This window comes from Nipponia nippon, unplaced genomic scaffold, assembly GCF_047370975.1.
Source record: "Nipponia nippon isolate SJK-2023a ecotype South Korea unplaced genomic scaffold, ASM4737097v1 scaffold_2, whole genome shotgun sequence".
Classification (NCBI taxonomy): domain Eukaryota; kingdom Metazoa; phylum Chordata; class Aves; order Pelecaniformes; family Threskiornithidae; genus Nipponia; species Nipponia nippon.
Genome location: NW_028262336.1, coordinates 66,688,967 through 66,698,584, shown reverse-complemented (window position 1 = coordinate 66,698,584; position 9,618 = coordinate 66,688,967). Strand labels below are relative to the sequence as shown.

General features: G+C 41.5%; 1 non-coding gene across 1 annotated transcript; it reads left to right on the top strand.

Annotated features, from left to right (window-relative positions):
- The first annotated feature begins 3,644 nt into the window (after positions 1 to 3,644).
- TRNAV-UAC (transfer RNA valine (anticodon UAC)) lies at positions 3,645 to 3,717 on the top strand. Its single transcript has one exon. It is a non-coding gene; the product is annotated as a tRNA-Val (tRNA).
- Positions 3,718 to 9,618: the final 5,901 nt, after the last annotated feature.

Below are 9,618 nucleotides of genomic sequence, written 5' to 3'. Positions count from 1 at the left end.
AGGGAAGTTGCAACTTCAAGTCTATGTAGTTGTCTAGTCGGTCTGTTCTGCAGCTGCCATGTTCCAGTTTCTCCTCATGTGCCCATTGCACAGACTCTAGGTACTGCTGTGTATGCAGAGTGGGAGAGGTCAAAGACAGTTTTGCTAGTAATATAATCACAAAGAGCATTGACGCCAGAGTATGTGAACATCTCAAAATGGAAATGAAAACTTTTGCTCCAGGCTCCCAGCAGAGTGCTGTTCATCCAAACAGCTGCTCTTTTCCTGAGAACAGATATGGAAATCAATAACTTGATGTAATATTCTTAGGAAAATATTCAAACTTTATTCTTAAAGCATCATGGTCAGTTTAGTGTTCCTGGAATTTGGACATGTAGGATTTCTTATATTGCTCCACGGAAGAGGATTAATGGGCTGGCCAGGGTTGCTTGGGGAATTCTTTCCTGTGCCATCTTCATGGAGATAACTTTGCAAAAGTGAAAATTCCAGTTACCTTTTCTCAAAGTTGGGTCTTGCTGATATCACACCATGCTTCTACCGGATTACTTGAGGCCTACATCTGGCCAGCTGGTAGCATGCTGGGAGGACAAGTGATAGATTGAAGTGTGCTGGGGATGTGTGTAGTATGGAAAAAAAGGTGATGGCAGCACTGCTAGTTCAGATTGATTTGTCCCCAGAATGAGACCGAAACCAGGGCACGTTCTTACTGCAGAGGCTTGAATACAGTCTCTCTTCACAATGGCTGAAAGACAAATTCAGACTAAAAGTAAGGGCATGATGAAGGAAACTCTAACGTTATAGAAAATTAACCATTGTTATAATTTATCAAGGGCAGCAATGCCCTTCATTGCACAAACTTTAACTCAAGATGAATTCAGGCAAATGTTCCAATTCAAGAAAGGTTTTTGAGCTTGAAATAACAAATACAGGGAAAACCTTACAGTGTGCATAATGCACAAGGTTAGACTAGATGATTATTTGTGCCCTTCAAGTCTGTGGGTTTCATGTAGTTCCTGTCTGCAAAAAAAGGAGCCTTGTTAATGTGCGCTAAAGGTGTAGGGTGTCTAAAGTGAGCACGTCTGCAAATGGGAAGGTTGTGATGATAAATAGGAAGGCTATTTTCCATAATGGTTATGGGGTGGTAAAACAGCAGCTGGTCTCTTGTGCTAGGATATTAAGACACATTAAAAATACACCTTTCTCTATTAGCGAACATAAAATTACGCAAGTTGCATAAAGAGGAAGCTAATGCAGTGTTGCAATGAACAAATGCCAAGTGAAGGGAGAGAGAGAAAAGCAATAGAAAAGATGTCTGTAGACCAGAAGGGGATTTAAGATAGTGGAAAGGGGTAGAAAGGAAGAAGCATTGATTGTGCTTTCAAAAGATGAACCTCTCTGATACAGTGTGGGACTTGTTTGTGCGGAGTCTCAATCACTAAGGGGAATTGGATCACCTTTCTTTAAAATTTCTTTTCTTTTTTTTTTTTTCTTTTGTACTTCAGAGCATCATTTAAGATTCACATGTCTAGTGCATCACACATACCTACCCAAGTGCCTTCCTCCATGAGAAAAATTGTATCTTTCATCAAGGTAATGTATTTTTTTTAAACTGTCAGAATCATTCTGATGAAATGCATGAAGAAATCAATAGCAGAATCGTATTAAAGAAAAACCACAGCTTTGCTCACAGTTAAAGGTTTCAAGTTCAATAACGTTGGACTTTAAAGAGAAGGAAAGAAGTCTCCTTCATTTTTACTATAATGCACTTAATGCACCATACAGAGAAGAATAGAAGTGCTGTCCAATAGACCCTTTGTGTTTTCCCCAACCTTTGCTATCAGCTTCCTTTTCCATTTCTTTTTAATTCTCCTTGTTCATTTTCAAAAAAGACCCCTCCACCACAAACGAAGCTAATTCCTTCCAGTGGCCCTGCACCAGATATCCCCTCATCCTGTCACAAACAATATCTGTGACGTTTAGAGAACTATCTTTTATTTTGAAACATCAGTAGAAAAGGTATTCCTGGTTCTGTTCTTTCTGAGATAATGCAAAGAAAGATAAGAGTGGGCTAGTGCCATAATGAGTACATTTTTTTCAAACACACCTGTTCTTGGTATGTTAATACACAGTGAGGAGAAGAACCAGATAAGCAAGACATAACTGCCTGCCTTGTGTCACAAGTAAGACTAGTTATTGAGGATTATTTTCTTTGGGTATCCTTTTCTGTCAGACATGCAGGACTGGACCAAAACAGCTGCTGTTGTTTGGAACTATTCTTAACTACCTAGCTACTGTTCATGGTTATAGCTTAGGTATGTTGTCCTCGGTATTAGTCTCTCTTGCTGTCTCTAAGTTGTCTTCTTCCATTTAAATCTACTTCAGGCAGTCATTTATCACAACCTTCCTTTGAACTGAGCTCGCTTTTTCTCCTTGCTGTCTTCGAATATTCCTCCCACTGACAGCTAGTCTTTTCTTTACATTCTTTTTACATTACTTTGCGTGGGGTTTTCTGCCAGTTAACTCTCAGAGCGTTTTGCTTTCTCATTTTAAATAGCATTTCTATTAAACAGTGTTTACTTTTCTGAAGTAAATACTTACTTTTCTGGTGAGGGAGAGAGGATTTCTGCTGAGGAGTGGACAAGTGCCTGCATCCTTACAAAGACTTACAGATTCATGTGATCTGACTATCTCCGTGATAACAAAAATGCATAGTGAGTTATGTACTCTTCCCTGTCCCACTCTAATTGAAAAGCTGGTTATTTTCTACCAGTAACAAACTGTGATCCAGTTTCCACCTGAAAATCAGAGTCTCTGTGAATACTTACAAAAATGTGAATGTGATTAAGGACCTGATGTCTTAGGAGACCACAGCCAATAACATTGACTGACAACATAGCCTTCTCTCCTCCTGCTCCCATGTCCATTGGTATCTGCTTTGGGCTGTTCACTCCCCACGCCTGAGAGCAGTTTCTGTTTGACATATTGGGCTCCAAGTCCATCAGCAGTTTTCCAACCTCCTGCAGTAGTGCAAACAGCAATGACAAGGTACTTCTTAGCTCTTTTTTCAAAGATCCCATCAAAATGGCCCTCCTCTCAGGGGAGGAAAAAAACGGTGCTGATGACCACTTATTTACCCCCTCACATGCACAATGCTAGTAGTTTTAGCCAGTCTGTACCAACTTCTTAGTGTTTCTTCTCTCTTCTTCATGGATTTAGACTGGGTAGACGTCTCTGGTCTCTGCCTGAGATTGCCAAACTAGTGAGCAAGGGAGCAGCCGGCTGGCTGAAAGGCTGCTGGAAGGCTCAGCTGTGGGAGGAATAAAAAATTCAAGAGCATGTTTGTTTTAGGGTGGGAGTAAGTCCTTTCTTAGGGAGCAGACAAAAAAAAAGGTGGGAATAATAAAAAGTCAATACATTAATCTGAATTAAATTTATCTGATCCTAGCTGAAATGGAGATGGTATAAAAAAGAACAAATGAAGTTGCAGTTTGAAGTTCTGCGGTGCCTGTCCCTCCCCCTTTACCTCTGGGAGGCCTCTGTGATCTTTTGTACGTAACTTGCTTCTCTAAGGCTTTGCTTACCTCTCGGCTGCTGAAGTGCAAGGTGACCCATGATCTGGGAGAGGAAAAAAAGTGGTATGTGGTGGTTCCATAGTGTAGTGGTTATCACGTCTGCTTTACACGCAGAAGGTCCTGGGTTCGAGCCCCAGTGGAACCAACACCTGAATACCTTCTTTGATACAATGAGAGGTAATGGCCTCAAGTTGCACCAGGGGAGGTGCAACTTGATTAGATATTTGGAAATATTTCTTCATTGAAAGTTGTCAGGGCCTGCAACAGGCTCCCATCCCTGGAGTTATTTAAGATGTGTAGATGTGGCACTTGGAGTTCCTGATCTTAAAGGTCTTTTCTAATTGGTTCTGTGATTCTGACTGACAATGCTTTGGCCCGCACTTGTACAGCAGTGATAAAACAGTGAGCCCATCTTTAAAATGACATGGATTACCCAGTACTGGCTGGTTCAAACAGTTTAAAATGGACTGTGTCACCTCCTTTTGAAAAAGGACACAGTTTTTCTGTATTGGCCAAATAGTGATTTTACTAGTCGAGTTCTGACAGGTCAGGCACTTTAGCTTTTTTTTTTTTTTTTTTTTTTTTTGTAAGGTAAGGGTGACTTTTACATCCCCGGTTTGCACTCAGAGATGCTTATTCCCCCTCTCTGCTGTGTTAGGGCATTCCACTCCCACCGCAGACACTTAAGTGAGAGGAGGTGAAGGGAAAAGGATGGTCAGAACCTGCCGGGAGTCAAAGCACAGCCTTGCTTGGAGGAGAGGATCTGATGGGAGAGGGTATAAGGCTGCTGCTGAAGTTAGACCTGATGAGGAGGGAAACACTGAAAGGGTCTATGGCAAAGGACTGTGGAAAGATGAAATGGGAGGAGGAAGAGGCCTAGGGCAGGGTAGTGTCTGCTAGAAACCCTCTGTTGGTGTTGCTCTTCTGTGTGCTTGAGGGCATCCCAATCATATTTTGTCAAAGGATAAAGGCATGAGAGGGATGACTCTATATCAGTCTTGTGGAAAAATTAATGAGGAAGACGTGGTAGAGGCAAGCCCATTTGCTTTAAATATCTCTTGCACTTAACTGGTGGCTTGGCAGCTTTCCTTGAGCAACGCTCGAACGAAATGGTGTGGACGAGTCCTGGGGCTATTTCCCTGCTTACTGTTGTCCTGGCAGAGCGCTTAATGCACATCCATGACCATTGCATTCAAAAACATCTCCCTGCTCCACAACATCAGGCTCTTGTGTATGTTGAAGGGCTGAATCCACCCTGGGTTTCCACCTCCACTCGCTCTTTTACACAAGTAGACTGTCTGCTGGCTTAGTGCTGTGTCAAACGTTGCCGTATCTCTGCAGTATGGGCTTCACAACAGGCGGCAGCAGGCTGTTTGTTGCTGGCTTGCGTGGTGCCTTGTGTGAAGGAGCTTTTCATACCTGCCCTGAATGCTACCTGTTCTGAGCAACAATAGTAAATATTAACAAGTGGGAGAAGGGGCAGGGTGCAGCTATTACCAGGAGGGTTCAAACGTTGTGTCAGCTCCGCCTGGTATGGTAACGTATTAAAATACTGTCTATTTGTAAGACCTCCCTAGTCTGTCAGATCCTCTATATTTAAAAAATGTGGGATTAGAGACAAAAGATATTTTCAGAAAGCATCTGCTGTAAACAAAAATGTGCACATGTGCCTGACTGCATATAATGGATACACACAAACAAATTATGAGAGTACTGCAAAACCGGCTAGATTTTTTTGTGTGGATATATATGGAGACCACTTTAATAGCCTGCATGTGCACACATACACACATTTAAATACTTTATGCAACGGTATGAGATCTCTTTTGATGCTCAGTACTTTTCTGATCTTCAGTAGCTTTTTCACACAAATCGTGCCAAAAATATATGAATTTATGGTAAAAATTGTGTCCCTGGGTAGCAGTATTGTACAGGTGCTCTTAACACCTCGATGTGCCAACAGGGCTTGTGAATAGGAACCAGAATTGCTGTATCTGGACAAATATCTTTCACTTGTTACAGTATACTTCCCTAAATACTACTGTTTTTCAGAACGTAAATGGTTGTAGCCTTCCTCTCTCTACTCAGGCATACCTATACAAGCATACGATATTCTCAATGTTTTATGGGTACTAAAACACTATGGAACTAGAATTTTTTTGAATTTGAAAACTATTTGAGTAATTGTTCATGATCTATGCCATTCTTTTTTTCTTCTTTTTTCTTGGTCCAGACACAATTCTCCTGTTTCCCCACATCAGTTTGCCAGTGTTTGGTTGTGTCTCAAGGGAATGCATAGCCATTGGCACCAACTCTTCAGAGACATTTCAGACACAGTAAAAAATAAAATGAAATAATGAACACTTGAAGGTGTGAGTAGGATGAGACTGTGTAGCAAGTATAGCTGTATACTGGAATTTTAAAATACCTCTGTGTATTCAGCTTCTGTGAGTTGGCAGTGGTCTCTGTATTTTGTAGGGAGCTACCTGAGTCTGAGAAACAGCTGTGACAAAACCAAGCTGCAATATTTTACTCAAAATTAGTTCTTTTGATGTACATGCTCTTTCTGGTGCTGAAGCAGGGGTTTTCAGGCTTTTGCTTTTATAAGCTCACTAGATATTTTTCAGTGAAAGTACTCCATCCCAAAATTTACAAGAACAGGTTCATTTTTTTCCTTAGTTGCATTTCACAAAGGACTTTGCAGCCTGATCATCCCAGTACAGAAACCCTGACTCACTGAAGTGAGCACCAAGAACCAAACCTTTAACCTGTAATGGATTTGGACCTAGATATGAACCTCAGGAGCAGCATCTGCCTTTAGCAAGAGCTGAACTCTTTCAGCTTTTCAGTGTGAGCTGTGCCCATCCTGCAAGAGAACCAGAAAGGAAGTTTAGATTATACTGCAATTCCAGATTTGGGCTCCACTATAGTTATGAGTGACCAACACCCAAAGATAGCCCTTTTTTCCCTGAAATCTATGAGATTGCAACGAATGCCTTAAATGTGAATCTCTGCTCAGGTCAGGTAACATTAAAAAATGCACAATGAATTAAAAGGTGGGGATATAGCATGAGCTGAGAATTGTTGGTTTACTTGTAAAACTAATTCAGGTTTCAAAGTTTCTGTGTTAGTCAGAGCCCCAAATGGGACTTATGGTAGCAACTACAGTTTATTTTCCTCTTTTGCTTTTGAAAAGTTGATGTCAAACCACTGAAAGATGAAAAGGAATTAATTGCATTTTTACTGTAGCTGTGTAAAGAGAGAGAGATTGTCTCAGAATCAGTAGTCTTAAATGTGCTGCATTTGAGTCATTCTGATCTGCTGTATGTGAATTTTTTGGGAGACTTCTTAATTTAGTGACTGAGCCAATTCAAATCATAGTGGTACAGAGGCTCCTTTCATAATGCAGCATCCAGGTGTCTGGCAAATTCCATGTACTAACAGTTCGATTCCACTCTTCTCTCATACATGTTCTATAAACCATTAAAAAAAAAATCAATAATTTAAAAATCTTTTTGTGTGATACAGCAAAACCAATTTGTGCCCTTTACAGTCTGACAGCTTAATTTTTATTTCTTAAAGAAAAAAAATATTCAAATCCTAAACCCAATCTTGAGTTATACAATTGTTAAAAAGCCTCAGAAATTAGCAAGCAGCTTTTAGAAATGTTTAACTTAAAAACAGCTAGGAAGGGTTTTTCTTTTTTCTTTTACATTTGTTTAAAAAAAAAAATTATATTGCCTCAAAATGAGACCTTTGTGCCAAGTTTTATTCTGGAGCACAGCTTTACAGCTGAGCTAAAACCCCCTATAATAGGAGAAAAGTGACAGACCCTTAACTATAGTAGCATGAACAGCACTGCTATAATTCCTGGGTGAACTTTGTCCCTGGATGTGTGTTTTTGGAGTGTGCCGGGGTGACATTCAGCCTCTACATTCATTTTTATGATAATTCAGAGTAAATTGTGGTGCAATAAACTCTTCAAGCCTGTCTTTCTTGTGAAAGCCATGAATCAATCAGCTGCAGGCTTTTTTGGGTCTTTTCAATGTATAGTGATCATTTAGATTTGACATGCATTGTGAGACCTTGGCTTAGCTCCTCTCTATGGTCTGTCATTAATTCCAGCCTTTACTGTTCTGAAGTACAGTGAAGGATGACTGAGAAATCATTGCCCCTCTTCAGCTCTGTTATTGCACAAAATAGCAGCGCAATAATTTTTTGTCAATGTTTTACTCTAAAAGCTTTCTACATCAGTTTTGAAAAGGAAGCAATAAAGCCCATTCAATGGTATGAATAAAAATCCTTTGAGGTTTAGGCGCAGGGCTGCTTTTCTTCAGCTGGTAATCAAATTGGAGCTAAAATGAAATTGAGTTTTCTTATGAAAATAGCCTTTGTTGCTGGGAAGGCTGGTAATTCATAAACAATAACCTGCTCTTTTGTGTGGATAATAATATATTCATGTTCTTTCAATAGGGTAAAAGCCAGACCTAGTGCATTATGGTACAGTAAAAATAGCAGAAGGAGCTTGCTGGAATAATCTTGAAGAAATGTAGCATTCGGTGACTTAAGCTTTCAGCTCCCATCTGAAATTGTACTTTGCTTTTATTTGTGAGCCGGGTTTTAGTTGTTGATTTGTTGCCGCTATACAATATTTGGTTAATTGTGGAAGATCTCAAGCTGTGCTCATCACTGCTCCTGCGAAGGCTGCTGCCAGCTGCTAGAAACAGAGCCTGCTGCTACAGGATGTACACTATTCACAGGAGCAGCCTCTCAGCACTGATTATCACTGAAGAGTTCCCCGCTCTCCATCACTCTGCGCCCTGCACGCAACCGGACTGCTGAGCACGGGGAGGTAGGCTGCCTGCCCTCTCTTCAGGGTAAGGTTAAAGGCGTGCAGCGGGGCTGTGGAGAGTGCGGTGGGCGAACTTGGCTGGGGATTTTCCAAGCGCTGGTGGGGAAACAGGCTCCCAGCCCCCGGGAGGACGCTGTGGGCTCAGTCACTTTGGAGCTGAGCAGGGGCTGGAGGAGGACGCGAAGGGCAAAGACTGAGGATTTCCAAGTGCACCGTGAGGTGCTCTTGGAAATGTTGCCTTGGGGTTCGGTGTTTTTTTCTAACGAGCCGGGCGATCCTTTGGAGGTTTGATCTGGCACCAGCGCTTGTTGGCGTTTTGGGGTGTACCTTGTTGTCACATCTGTGTTTTGTGACTCGATGCTAAAGGTCTTGGTACAGGTGGAGGATGCTCCCCAGATACATTGTGTGAGTAAAGGCAAGAGGCTGGCAGAAAACTCTGGGAGCATGTCCTGTCTGTCTGTAGTGACTCTTTCTTTGCCTCAGCTCATGGGGAGTGGAGGGTAAACTTCAGTCTGAGTACGTGAAATTACCTCCCTCCTCCTCCTCTCCATCAGTGTGTGCTTTAAAATTCTTGATAGCTGTGATAGTTGAGCTCTGAGTGGTGATAAAAAAAATTGCATGCAGACATGGGCATGCAAAAATGCTGATTTAGAGTCTGTTTATGTGTAAGATGCAGACTTGGTCAGTCTCACCAGCACTGAGGTGAGAGATTGCTTCAGGATTTAGTTTAATTTTGACTAGTCTCCCTGCCTGGGTGACAGGAGTAGTACCAAAACCACTCGTCAGAGTGCCTGGGGAGAAGCAGGGTGAGACATGATAGCAGGTCAAAACTGTGCTGTTACTTGTGGATTTCGGTTGCAGGGGAGGACTAGAGGACAGACTGTCTGGGTGGCAAATCGGAAGCAGCTTTGCACAGGGCTTTCTTACAGTGAAAGGGTTTGTAATCCAGACTCTGCAAACCCTACTTTTTTCAACCAAAATAAGCAGTGGATTAATACCAGGTGTATTGTTCTCCTTATAAACTTTCCAAAGGATTCAGAAAAGTTTTTAAAAAAACAAACCAGAACATACCCTAGGCAGATACAAAGTAAACGAGAATGTAAAGTGCAAAGACTTGCAATGGGTATTATTTTCTAAGTAACTTTGAAGTTAGATCTGTGCCATATGCAAAGCTGTGTTGAGGCAGTTGCAGAG